At 53.1% G+C, this 10,073-nt stretch overlaps 1 long non-coding RNA gene across 1 annotated transcript; it reads left to right on the top strand.

Annotated features, from left to right (window-relative positions):
• Nucleotides 1-3,449: 3,449 nt before the first annotated feature.
• Nucleotides 3,450-8,247, top strand: LOC132246495 (uncharacterized). The gene is made up of 2 exons (XR_009457814.1): nt 3,450-6,902; nt 7,730-8,247. It is a non-coding gene; the product is annotated as an uncharacterized LOC132246495 (long non-coding RNA).
• The last annotated feature ends 1,826 nt before the right edge of the window (nt 8,248-10,073 follow it).

The following is a 10,073-nucleotide window of genomic DNA, read 5'->3' as shown; positions in this document are numbered from 1 at the left end:
CTTTTACTATCAAAGAAGTGCGTTACAGTAGGGGAACCACTGCTCTTTGGTATTCTCCGTTACCTTGCTCAACATGAAATGCTGCAAGATTCATTACTTCACGGCCTTGTAGAATTAGTGTCATTCTGCACCAGATCACCAAGTCCAATTTGGAGGAGAACATGGCCGAAACAAATCCACCTGCCCTACCAGGATGCTCACAAGTGCCTGGGTCACTTGAGCCTTGAGAGCCATGCCCTCACCATGCAGATCTGCAGGTTGTCAGGTGTGGGGCTGGGGCTTCCAGGCAGGGGGGAGAGGGTGAGTATGGAGGAGCTAGGGCCTGAGGGTGCAGGGAGCTGATCAGGATGTGAGGGCTGAGGCAAAGGGGAGACAGGCTGGGAATCCAGGAGTGAGGGCTGGCCACTGAGGAAGAAGTCAGGGAGAGGCTGGAGCTGTGGCCCTGGGAGTGCCGTGGGTCTGGCTGTGCAGGGGAGAGCTGGGGTGGGGAGCGGAGACTTGCCCTGGGTGGGAGCGCATTGCCCTTGCCCTGGGTAGGAGCACAGGACCTTGAGCTGCTCTTAGTGGAGGGAGGTGGGTGGGGAGTTGGATCCTGGCATTTTGGGGAAGGAGAAGGGATTGGACGCTCCTTTCACCCCACTTATCTCAGGGCCCTTTTCTTTCCTAGCCAGGGGAGCAGAAAACCCATGTGATGTTTGCTGAGCTGACCTGCAGGGAGCCTGATGGACCCAGGGGATGGGAACGGGGCTGTGTCGGGTTCGCTGCTCTGGGACGGAAGCGAGTTAGAGCAGAGCAGGCGTGAGGACCAGGACTTGCAGGTTGTGCCCTGCTCTGGCTCTTCGAAAGGAGTGCTGTCCAGCATGCCATAGTGAGGGGCATGGTTTGGGAGGACTCCTGGGTCCTGTTTCTAGCTGAGGGAAGGAGGGCAGGGGGTGGGAGGAAGGCTCTGTGGCTCAGGACTCTTGGCTTCTTTTTGGGATCTGTCACTTCCCCAGAATGAACCCACAAATGATCTGTGCATTGAGTCAATTGATCCCTTGGGTGATGCTGTCAGCACGTACATGGAGGTGAGTGGAAGCAGCGCGGTGGGAGGTGTCCACTGCCCTGATCAGAGGAGGCCGGGGTTGGGGGAATACTGGGCCCATGGATCGGATTGAAGGGTGGATGGCGATACTGGGCTGGGGTGGCCTCATGGGTCCCATCTGTCAGGCAGAGGAAGGTAGTAATAGGTGCATGGGTCAGATCTAGGCTGGCATGGGGCTGCAGGGAAGCAGAAGCGTTACTTGGCTGGGGGTGGACCCGTGGGTCCCACGGGAGGGTTTGTATACTACAAGCAGTGCCCTCCTGCTAGGGTCCCCGTTGGGTCCCAGTCGTGCCCTTCCCTTCCCTGCCCAGTCCTGTCCTGGCAGTGGCTGATGGGGAAAACGTGGGGTCTTTCCATTCTCCTTCAGAATGGAAATGACCTCTGCTTTGCCTCCCAGCCCGCTCGTGCTTTGCCTCCTGTCTCTTCACAGCGGTGATCAACGTGAGCCATGATGCACGACTGATCACGCAGACCAGCTGCCAGCTCTGGGTGGTGGAGGAGCAGTCCATCAGCAACATCAATGGCGACTTCAACTGCAAGTGGGAGGTGCTGGAGGCCTTGGCCCAGGTCAGCATTAACTGGCCCCGGGAGTGACCTTGCTGTGGGGAGGCTCCTCGAGGACCTGCCCATCCCCTCTCAGAGACCTGCCTGCACAGCTTCACGTGCACCCACACCCAAAGGCCTCCGTGTAGAGGGGGCAGGGCTGCAGGCATGGTTGTGGGTTGAACTTTGAAGATGTGGGGTAGGGGCCTAATGCAAGACATGTTTATTTTTAGAGCTGTTCTTCTACTCCTGCTGCTTTCCCAGGAGAGAGAGACTTAATTTATATGAATGGGAGGGAGGGGGTTGTACTGGAATGGTCTGTTTTAGGCAGGAGTGAGGGCTGTCCTTGTCCCATTGCTGGGTTCCCTGCCCCCCAGCAGTCTGGAGAATGACGTGAGCCTTGTTTTGCTTCCACCCAAGAAGATTATATTAAAATATAATAAAGGAAAAGTGGTTCGTGATGGGTTTTATTCTGAAGGGGTAGGAGTGGGGCTTCACAGTACTGGCAGGAGGGACACCCCTGAGATTGCAGTGGACAGACAGACTGGGCTGAGGCATGGGGATGGAAAGAGCTTCCCTGTAAGACACATGGCTTGTCCCATCATAGACAATGATGGCTGAAAGGGACCTCAAGAGGTCACCTGGGCTAGTCCAACCCCCTGCTTAGAACAGGTCCACCCACAGCTATATCACCCCAGCCAAAGCTTTCTCTACCGAGGCCTTAACCTCCAAGGATGTAGATCCCACAGCCTCTCTGGTTAACCTATTCTAGTGTTTTACTACTCTCCATGTGAGGAGGCAAGGCCCTACCGGGGCTTGCCTGATCCCCAAATCTGATCTGAGAAGTTGGCCAAGTGTCTCTTGGAAGAACAAATGCTAAAAAGGATTGTGAGGGAGAAGCCTCGAGTGTCAAACACAAGCCTGGGGAGCACCTCCTGCAGCTCCCCGCTAAGCCTTGCACTGGGGCAGAAATTGTGGCCCCCATAGTGACAGAGGGAGGGAGCTGGGCAGGGCTGGGGCTGCTGCCCAGCCAGGGCTGTGTGTGGCCCCAGTCGGAGCAGGATGGAGCCCGGGACCAGGGGGGCTGCAGGGGGACTGGTTCCCTGCTGCTGAATGCACTCCTGGGGAGGACATGGGGGGCATGTGCCTTCCAGATTTGTGCGTAGGGTGGGTGTGGATGCAGGCTGGAGCTGACTCCCTGCCTTGCTGCCCTCTCCCATGCCTCCTCATGCATGCACACACACCTTTTCCTCCTCATGCACATGTGCGTACAGCCCTGTGCCTCCCCACACAAGCACACACATACCCCTTTGCCTCCTCAGGCACACACGCACATGCACACATGCACGTACGCATACCTGTGCCTCTCACGCATACACATAAATACGCGCACCTGTGCCTCCTCACATGTAGACACACATGCTCACACCCATGCCTATTCTCACGTGTGCACACTTGCACCCCTGTGCCTTCTATGATATGCACTTACACATACACACACCCCTGTGCTTCCACACATGCACTCGCACAGATACTGCCTGTGCCAGCTTGCACACACATGCACACACACACACGCATCACTGTGCCTCCTCCCACATGTGTAGGAGCAGCAGCATGGGGCAGTGGGGGGGCAGCGGGGATCGCCCCTGCCCAGCAGCACCCAGTCAGCACTGAGGCTTTTCTTTAAAGTACTGAGCCGGGGGGGGGAGGTGGGGTGTGTGTGTGGAGGAGGCAGCCATGTGGGGGGCAGCCATGGTGGGGCTGGGGGAGCGGGGCGGGGTGGTACTGGGAAATTGGAAGGTTGTGGGGGTTGGCAGGGGTCCCCCCATGGTCCCCTCCCCCAGCCCCCCCCCACCCCCCGTCCCCCGCCCCTAGTACTTACCAGTTCGGAGTCAGCTGCAGCTCCCTGCTGCAGCCACCGGGGACTGCCCGAATCATCAAAGCTCTCCAAATCTTTTCTGAAGATTCAGAGAGCTTTGTATTGATTCGGACCTTTCAATTGGTCCCCTGATTTGATTTGGATTTGGAGATTTGGCCATCGAATTGGGCCAAATCTCTGAATCGAATCACCACCCGAAGCTTTGCGTAGCCCTATTGCTCGGCTGGGTGGTCATAACACAGAGGAGAGAGCATGGGGAAGGCAGGATGCTGCTAGGTCTGTTTTAGGGGTGTCTATTCCAGCGTTTTCACTAAGGCCACTTGATTTGCCCCGAGATGATTTCTGGAGAGGTAATATCATGAGGGGAAAGGGCCATGCTGGCTGCCCCAGAGACAGCAATAGAGTTAAAGCTCTCCCAACCCAATATGCCTTAAACGTGAATCTCCTCCCAGGTCCTTTAAGGGACGAGTACTGGCCGGGAAGACCCCCTTGTGCCGAGGACAGGCCAAGCACCAGTGCTGTTGCAGTAGGTCTCTCTGTATCCCTATGCCCAGGAGATCCATCTGGGCCCTTGCAGTTGAGCCATCTGGGACAAGGATGGTGCCTGGGATCCACAGGTGCAAGGTGATAAATGGCGTCTAATGGCCAGGGAGGGATTAGCATCCCCCGGGCCCTGCAGAGCACACCCCTGCAGGGGGAAAGCATTTCCGATACAGGCTGGGCCTGGCACACACGTATTCATTAGAGCTGTCACGGCAGGGGGCTGATGGTCTCTGACTTCCCCCGGCAGGTCCCCAGGCAGCCCTTGTCCTGGTAACATCTGAATTCCTCTGTGCTTGCACTTCCTGACCTCTTGAATACTCTCACTCCTCCTGCCAAGCTCAGCTGGGAGCCGCTGGCCCCTGTGGGCAGGGAGCAGGGGCAGAGTTGTGTGAAGGGGCTGATCTCGGCTCTGGGGGGTTCAGAGAGACTCCGCGGGTCCGAGCCAGAGACCTGTTTGCCTGGGGAAGCCACGCTGGTCTGGATTCCCACCGTGGCCTGGGCGCCACTCCTCCTCGTGCTGCTCACACGCTGCTCGGGTACCCCGAAGGGGAGGGTCAGCCACGTCCTGGGCTTTATGAATCCCAGGTTCTCTTCCCACAGGTGTTTTTTCCAGTTTCTTGCCTTTTGGTCCTGCCCTGTCTGCCACAAAACCAGAGGCTCAGTGCGGATAAGGGATTAATTCCTGTCATTCTTCCAGGTTCCCTCTCACATCTGCACTGACTCGAGCGCCCGCAAAGTCCGTGGCTCTGGGCAGCACTGCCAGTCTCTCTCGGACACTGAGCGGTGAGCACAGGCACTACTGTGTCCACTGGGACCAACAAAACCAGAGCCAGGCCCCACAATTTCTCTGGCACAGCGAGGGGATCAAAGGGAATGGAGTCCCAGACCGATTCACCGTTTCCAACTCCAGCGCCATATGCTGTTTAACCACCACCAGTGTCCCTGGGGAAGATGAGGCCATTTCCCGGTGTGGTGCAGGTTACAAGATTGGAGGTAGTTATGGGTATGTCAGCGTGACACAGTCAGATGAGGACCTGAGACAAAAACCTCCCTTGGGCTCAACGGGGCTCTTTGTGGCTTGGATCTGTGCTCCATGAAGGGTTTGCATGTCAGCAAGCTCTGCTAGCCCCTCGAGTAGCTACTCGCAGTCTAACAGGCCCTTCCTTGTCCTGCTCTGTCCTCGTACTCTTGGACAGGCACAGCAGCTTTTCACTGTTTCCCTGCCTAGCAGCTCTCTGCCCTTGACTGTCAACATATATTCCTCCTCTTCTCTTTTTGTAGAAAGGACTAAAGGTTCAGAGACACCTTTCCACACCCACTATTAGCAAACGAAGGATGGGAATGCGTGATACACAAACCCAGCACAGATTCAGGAAACATCTCCAAAATGTGTGGTTGCAGCCTTCTCCCCTCTGATTCCTTAACAGATGTGTGGTGCCCCCTTCAGAGGGAATCCCTTTCTTTAAGCAAAGAGCTAAACCCGCACACCCATTGAGGAGAAAGGGCAATCCCAGCTCCGGATTAAGGACTATGCAGAGTGTCATCCCTAATTGCACATAATCCCATTTGTATCCAGCCTTCGTCCCACATCCTTGCTCAGGGGTTCATAAAAGGGAAAGGAATTCTCGTTTGGGAAGAAACGAGTGACCTCTCCTCTTTTACTGTCCTCCTCGTGCTGCCTCCTGGGTCCCATCTTGTCCTGCTCTGTCATTGCATCCTTTGCCAAGGGGCAAAACAACTTGTCAGTGCTTCCCCTTAGCAGTTCTCTGCTGTACGTGGTGGAGACTCATTCATCCCCTCCTCTGTTGCTTGCCGAGGTCTGTATGCTTGGGAGCCCCTCTGCTCACCCAGCGTTCAGAAGCTCAGGGTGGCATCTCGGGTAAAGGACCAATCTCCATCAGGTGTCATTTCAACTCTCTCTTGAGACCCCTTGGGTGCATGTGCCCTTCTTTGCAGGGTGAGAGTTTTCTGTAGACAAAGCATTGGACCCCATGGACGTCCTGATGAGGATGGGAAATCAGAGCAATGACTACATAGCGATGTGGAGCGTCATCTCGGGTCACGTGGGCTTCCATCCTGACACTCGGCGAGCAAATTCTGTCTTCCAGGTTCAGTCGGAGGGAAGGAAAATCAGTGGATGATGGCACTGCAGGGTGCTGGACTCTCAGATAGTTTCTAAACTAAACAAAAGTTGAAGTACCCCCCCGGTGCTCATAAGGGAAATGCACCTTTGTGAGATGTTTGTCATGGGGGACAGTGGGCTTTGGCCAAATCTGGGGATTTGTTTGGGGGGTCTCTACAAAGGCACGAGAGAGAGGCAGATAGCAGAGGCAGACACACACTGTGGGTAAATGTGATTCCACCTGGCTAGCTGGTGTTTCACATAACCTACATCACCGTGCTACATTCGCAACTACATGGGCTCATTTGTGATGTTTCTAGTAAGTGGGGGAGGTCGAGGCAGCAGCAGCCAGGGAGCAGGGAGCAGATTTGCATGAAGGAACAGATCTTGGTCCGGGAGTCAGAGAGAGACTGGGAGGGTCCCAGCGAGAAACTTCCTTGGCTCAGGAAGCCGACCTAGTCTGGATTCCCACCATAACCCCTCTCCTCCTTGTGCTGCTCACGTGCTGCTCGGGTAACTCATCAAAGGCCGCGTGTTCCAGATGACTTTTGCAGACCTTCCTGAGATGAACAGAGAAATGGGGAGCCCGCTGTACGAGAGGAGAGTAAAGGAACTGCCTTGTCCTACCTTGTGAGAAGCAGACCGAGAGTGGAGATGACTGCTCTCTGCGATTACATCCAAGAGAGCCAAGAGCCATGCAGAAGAAAAGGAGAGTGCCAGCTCCAGAAAAAGTGAGTAAATAGGAGTCCCACATAGACACAGGCTGAAGCTGAGAAGAAGGGTTGTAACCATCAGAGCAGGAGGCTCTGGAGCAGGTTCCCTGTGGGAGGGAACAACTAATTTTAAGAAGCAGATTGACAGATTTCAGCATGGGCTGATATGTGGGATTGCCTGTGCTGGCAAGTGTGTGGGCATGAACCAGGAGGTCCTGTCCAGGCCCGTGTTGCCCTGTCCGCTCCAGTCCATCTTCAGAGAAAGATGACCCACCCGTTGCACACGGAAGAGGCCACGAGAGGTCATTGGTGTCACACAAATCCCTTCCCTGCCCGGAGTGTGGCTGCCTGCTCTGTGCCTGCGTGTTACACAGGAGGAAACTGGTCCGGGGGGCAGTGCTGTAGGCGCTAGGGTGCAGGCGATGTGCTGTTCAGCCGGGAAGGGGCTGGGGAGACGGGGGTGGGCATCGCAGGGAGCGCAGAGAAGGCAGGATGCTGCCAGGTCTGTTCTGGGGGGCTGCTCCAGCGTTTTGGCTGAGGCCATTCAATCTCTTCCAAAAAGATTTCTGGAGGCAGGAGCATGAGTATTTTGATGGGAAAGGGTCCTACTGGCTGCCCCAAAGACAGCAATAGACTTAAAGCTCCCTCTCCATGTGTCTTGAATGTGGAGCTCCTTATAGGGCACCCACCAGGGTTGTTGTAGTGTTGATGGGAATACAGCAAGGCCTACACATAAAACCTTTGTGATCAAATTAAAAAAACAATGCATCTTGCACAAAAATGCAAGTGGCAGCTGGGACCATGCCAAATAGAGCACCCCCAATTGGTCTTATTCTCTGTGCTAGATTATGTCAAATCAAGGAAATGGTCAACAGAGAACTGCCACGCTCATCACATGTACGCGTGTCTCAGAAGCCAGTAAAGGCAAGAAAGCTACATTGACGGACAAAAAACTAGAGCTCTTCCTTCCAAAATGATATCTTTCATTACACCAACTGGAGAATCACAAGAAAATTGTCCTTTTCTGCAAGCTTTCGGGATCAAAGTCCCTTTGTCAAGCTCTGGGAAAAGTATAGGTGGTACAAGATGGTAAGGAGTCCCTATAGGTAGAAAATCAACTTCATTTTTGCACGGAGGGAGCTGGAGATGGAAGACTGTTCCTCTGGGTCCGTGAGAGTGTCTTTGTGAGCTGTGCCAAGTAGTTCTTTGCTGTTTTGGTCAGGTAGGACTCCTTCCCTGGAGGTGTCAGATGGCAAGCGGGGAAGTAACAAAAACTTCCTTCTGGTTCTGCAATGAAGTTTAAAACCCCAAAAAGAAAGCTACATACACATTTCAATTGACATAGCAGCTACAGGGAACAAAAGGCTAAATACGCATCTCAACAGAAACTTGTAAAAGATACAGAAAACATGTCCTGTATGTGACAAACACTTCTCCCAACAAACATCCTAAGGGGTAGGGCGTTCAAAATGTCTGAACCATTCAGTGCAGGTCTGGAGTTTGAAAAACAAACCATCGCCTGTACACGCTACTGCAAATGTGCCCAGCTGATATACAGATACCCCAAGACAGGTTTCGTGACACCTCTAAGTATCCTGTCCAACTGCTCAGGCCCATCCAAACGCTCAGACCTACAATTATAGGGTCTGCAGAGATGCACAAGTTTTACCCCTAGACAATGCAAGAATAGGAGCCAGGCAATTACTAGTTGTGATATGATGATCAACACCCTTTTCTCCCTGTTTGTCTGGACTCTAAGTGGCCAACTATCAAGAAAAAATGCTTTGAAGTTATACAATGAAACAATATAAGAACTAACAGAATTTGCCATCAAAGTGTGCACTCCAGGAGAAGCAGAGAGAGATCACTGCTACATCGCAACCAGCTTAACCAGCAACGGATCCTGCATGGGGAAAGCTGCAAAACTGGACCAACTTCCTTTGCCAGCATTGGTGAGAGAACACTATTGCTGCTAAATATGTACTAGGACTTTGTGCAGTAGCTCCTTTTATTTTGGGAAGGAGTCTTTTTCTGTCATTTGGTTTGATAAGTTTGCCTGTGGTATTGTTATTAAAGCCTTTCTGCTATTGAACAACCGGGTGTTGTGTCAATTCTTGGGGCACTTGGTCTAAAAACCTGCTTTCTAAATGCAACAGTAGTAATTCTCTCTGTACCCGTGGTGCGCAGGTACCCATCTGGTTCCCAGAGATCAAGCCATCTGGGACACGTATGGTGCCTGGGATCCCACAGGGCGCCTCTCTCTATGTGCAAGGGGATCGATGGCTTCTGAAATGGAGCCTGCTGCCGCGTTCGAATGAGAGCAGCCCAGCAGCCTTGGCATCGCATGTATGTAGTGTCCCCACATTTCAAAATGGTTGTGGGACCCCTTTCACTAAAACTCCTTCAACAAGGTTTACTTAAAGAGCCCCTGTTACCATTTCAAAGGCCAGGATGCTGAATACATGAGACATTGCTGGTGTTTTATTTAGGGTGGCTCTTGAGAGCCGCTCTAATTCAAATCCTTCCTCCCCCACCACTCCATTATCCCAGGGCACATATAAAGATGCCCAGGTGTCATCACATATGCACTCAGGTCTGAGAGAATTGGTAGACTCCAGGGCCGTGAAGTCTGAAATGGAAAACCAAAGCCAGTTCATCCCAAAGACCAGAGCAAATAACACCCCTGTTGGCCCAATTTGAATGAGTCGTCTCAAGTCCTCTTCCTTTAAAGACGGCATTTCCTAAATTCCTTCTTGCACCAGCATGTCTCCCTTGCTCTCACCACTGCGAAGGGCTGGGGCACATCCCCTTTCTGGGATCATGGTGGGGTCCATGCTGGAGCTTTGCCTCTGGGATTTTTTCCTACCAGGAATAGGTGTGAGTTTGGCCAGTTGTTTAATATGTTGTATTTATTAATTTATTAGATGTAAATGGCGCCTCTCTCAAAAAAGACTTCAGGCAACTTACATAAAGAGGAAAAATCCTCCCGTGCTCCACAGGACGGTGCAGGGCTGGGATCTTGCCTCCATTCAGATCCCCACAGATCCATGTACCCTTCTCTGCAGAGTGAGAGAGCTTTCTATAAGCAAATCCCTGGAGCCCATTAATGAGGACATAACATCAGAGCAACAGATCTGTGGGGAGGCATGAAGTTTCATGTCAGATCGGACATGCTTCTGTTCTGACTCA

This window comes from Alligator mississippiensis, chromosome 16 (assembly GCF_030867095.1).
Source record: "Alligator mississippiensis isolate rAllMis1 chromosome 16, rAllMis1, whole genome shotgun sequence".
In the NCBI taxonomy this organism is placed as follows: domain Eukaryota; kingdom Metazoa; phylum Chordata; order Crocodylia; family Alligatoridae; genus Alligator; species Alligator mississippiensis.
This window is presented reverse-complemented; position numbering and strand designations above follow the sequence as displayed.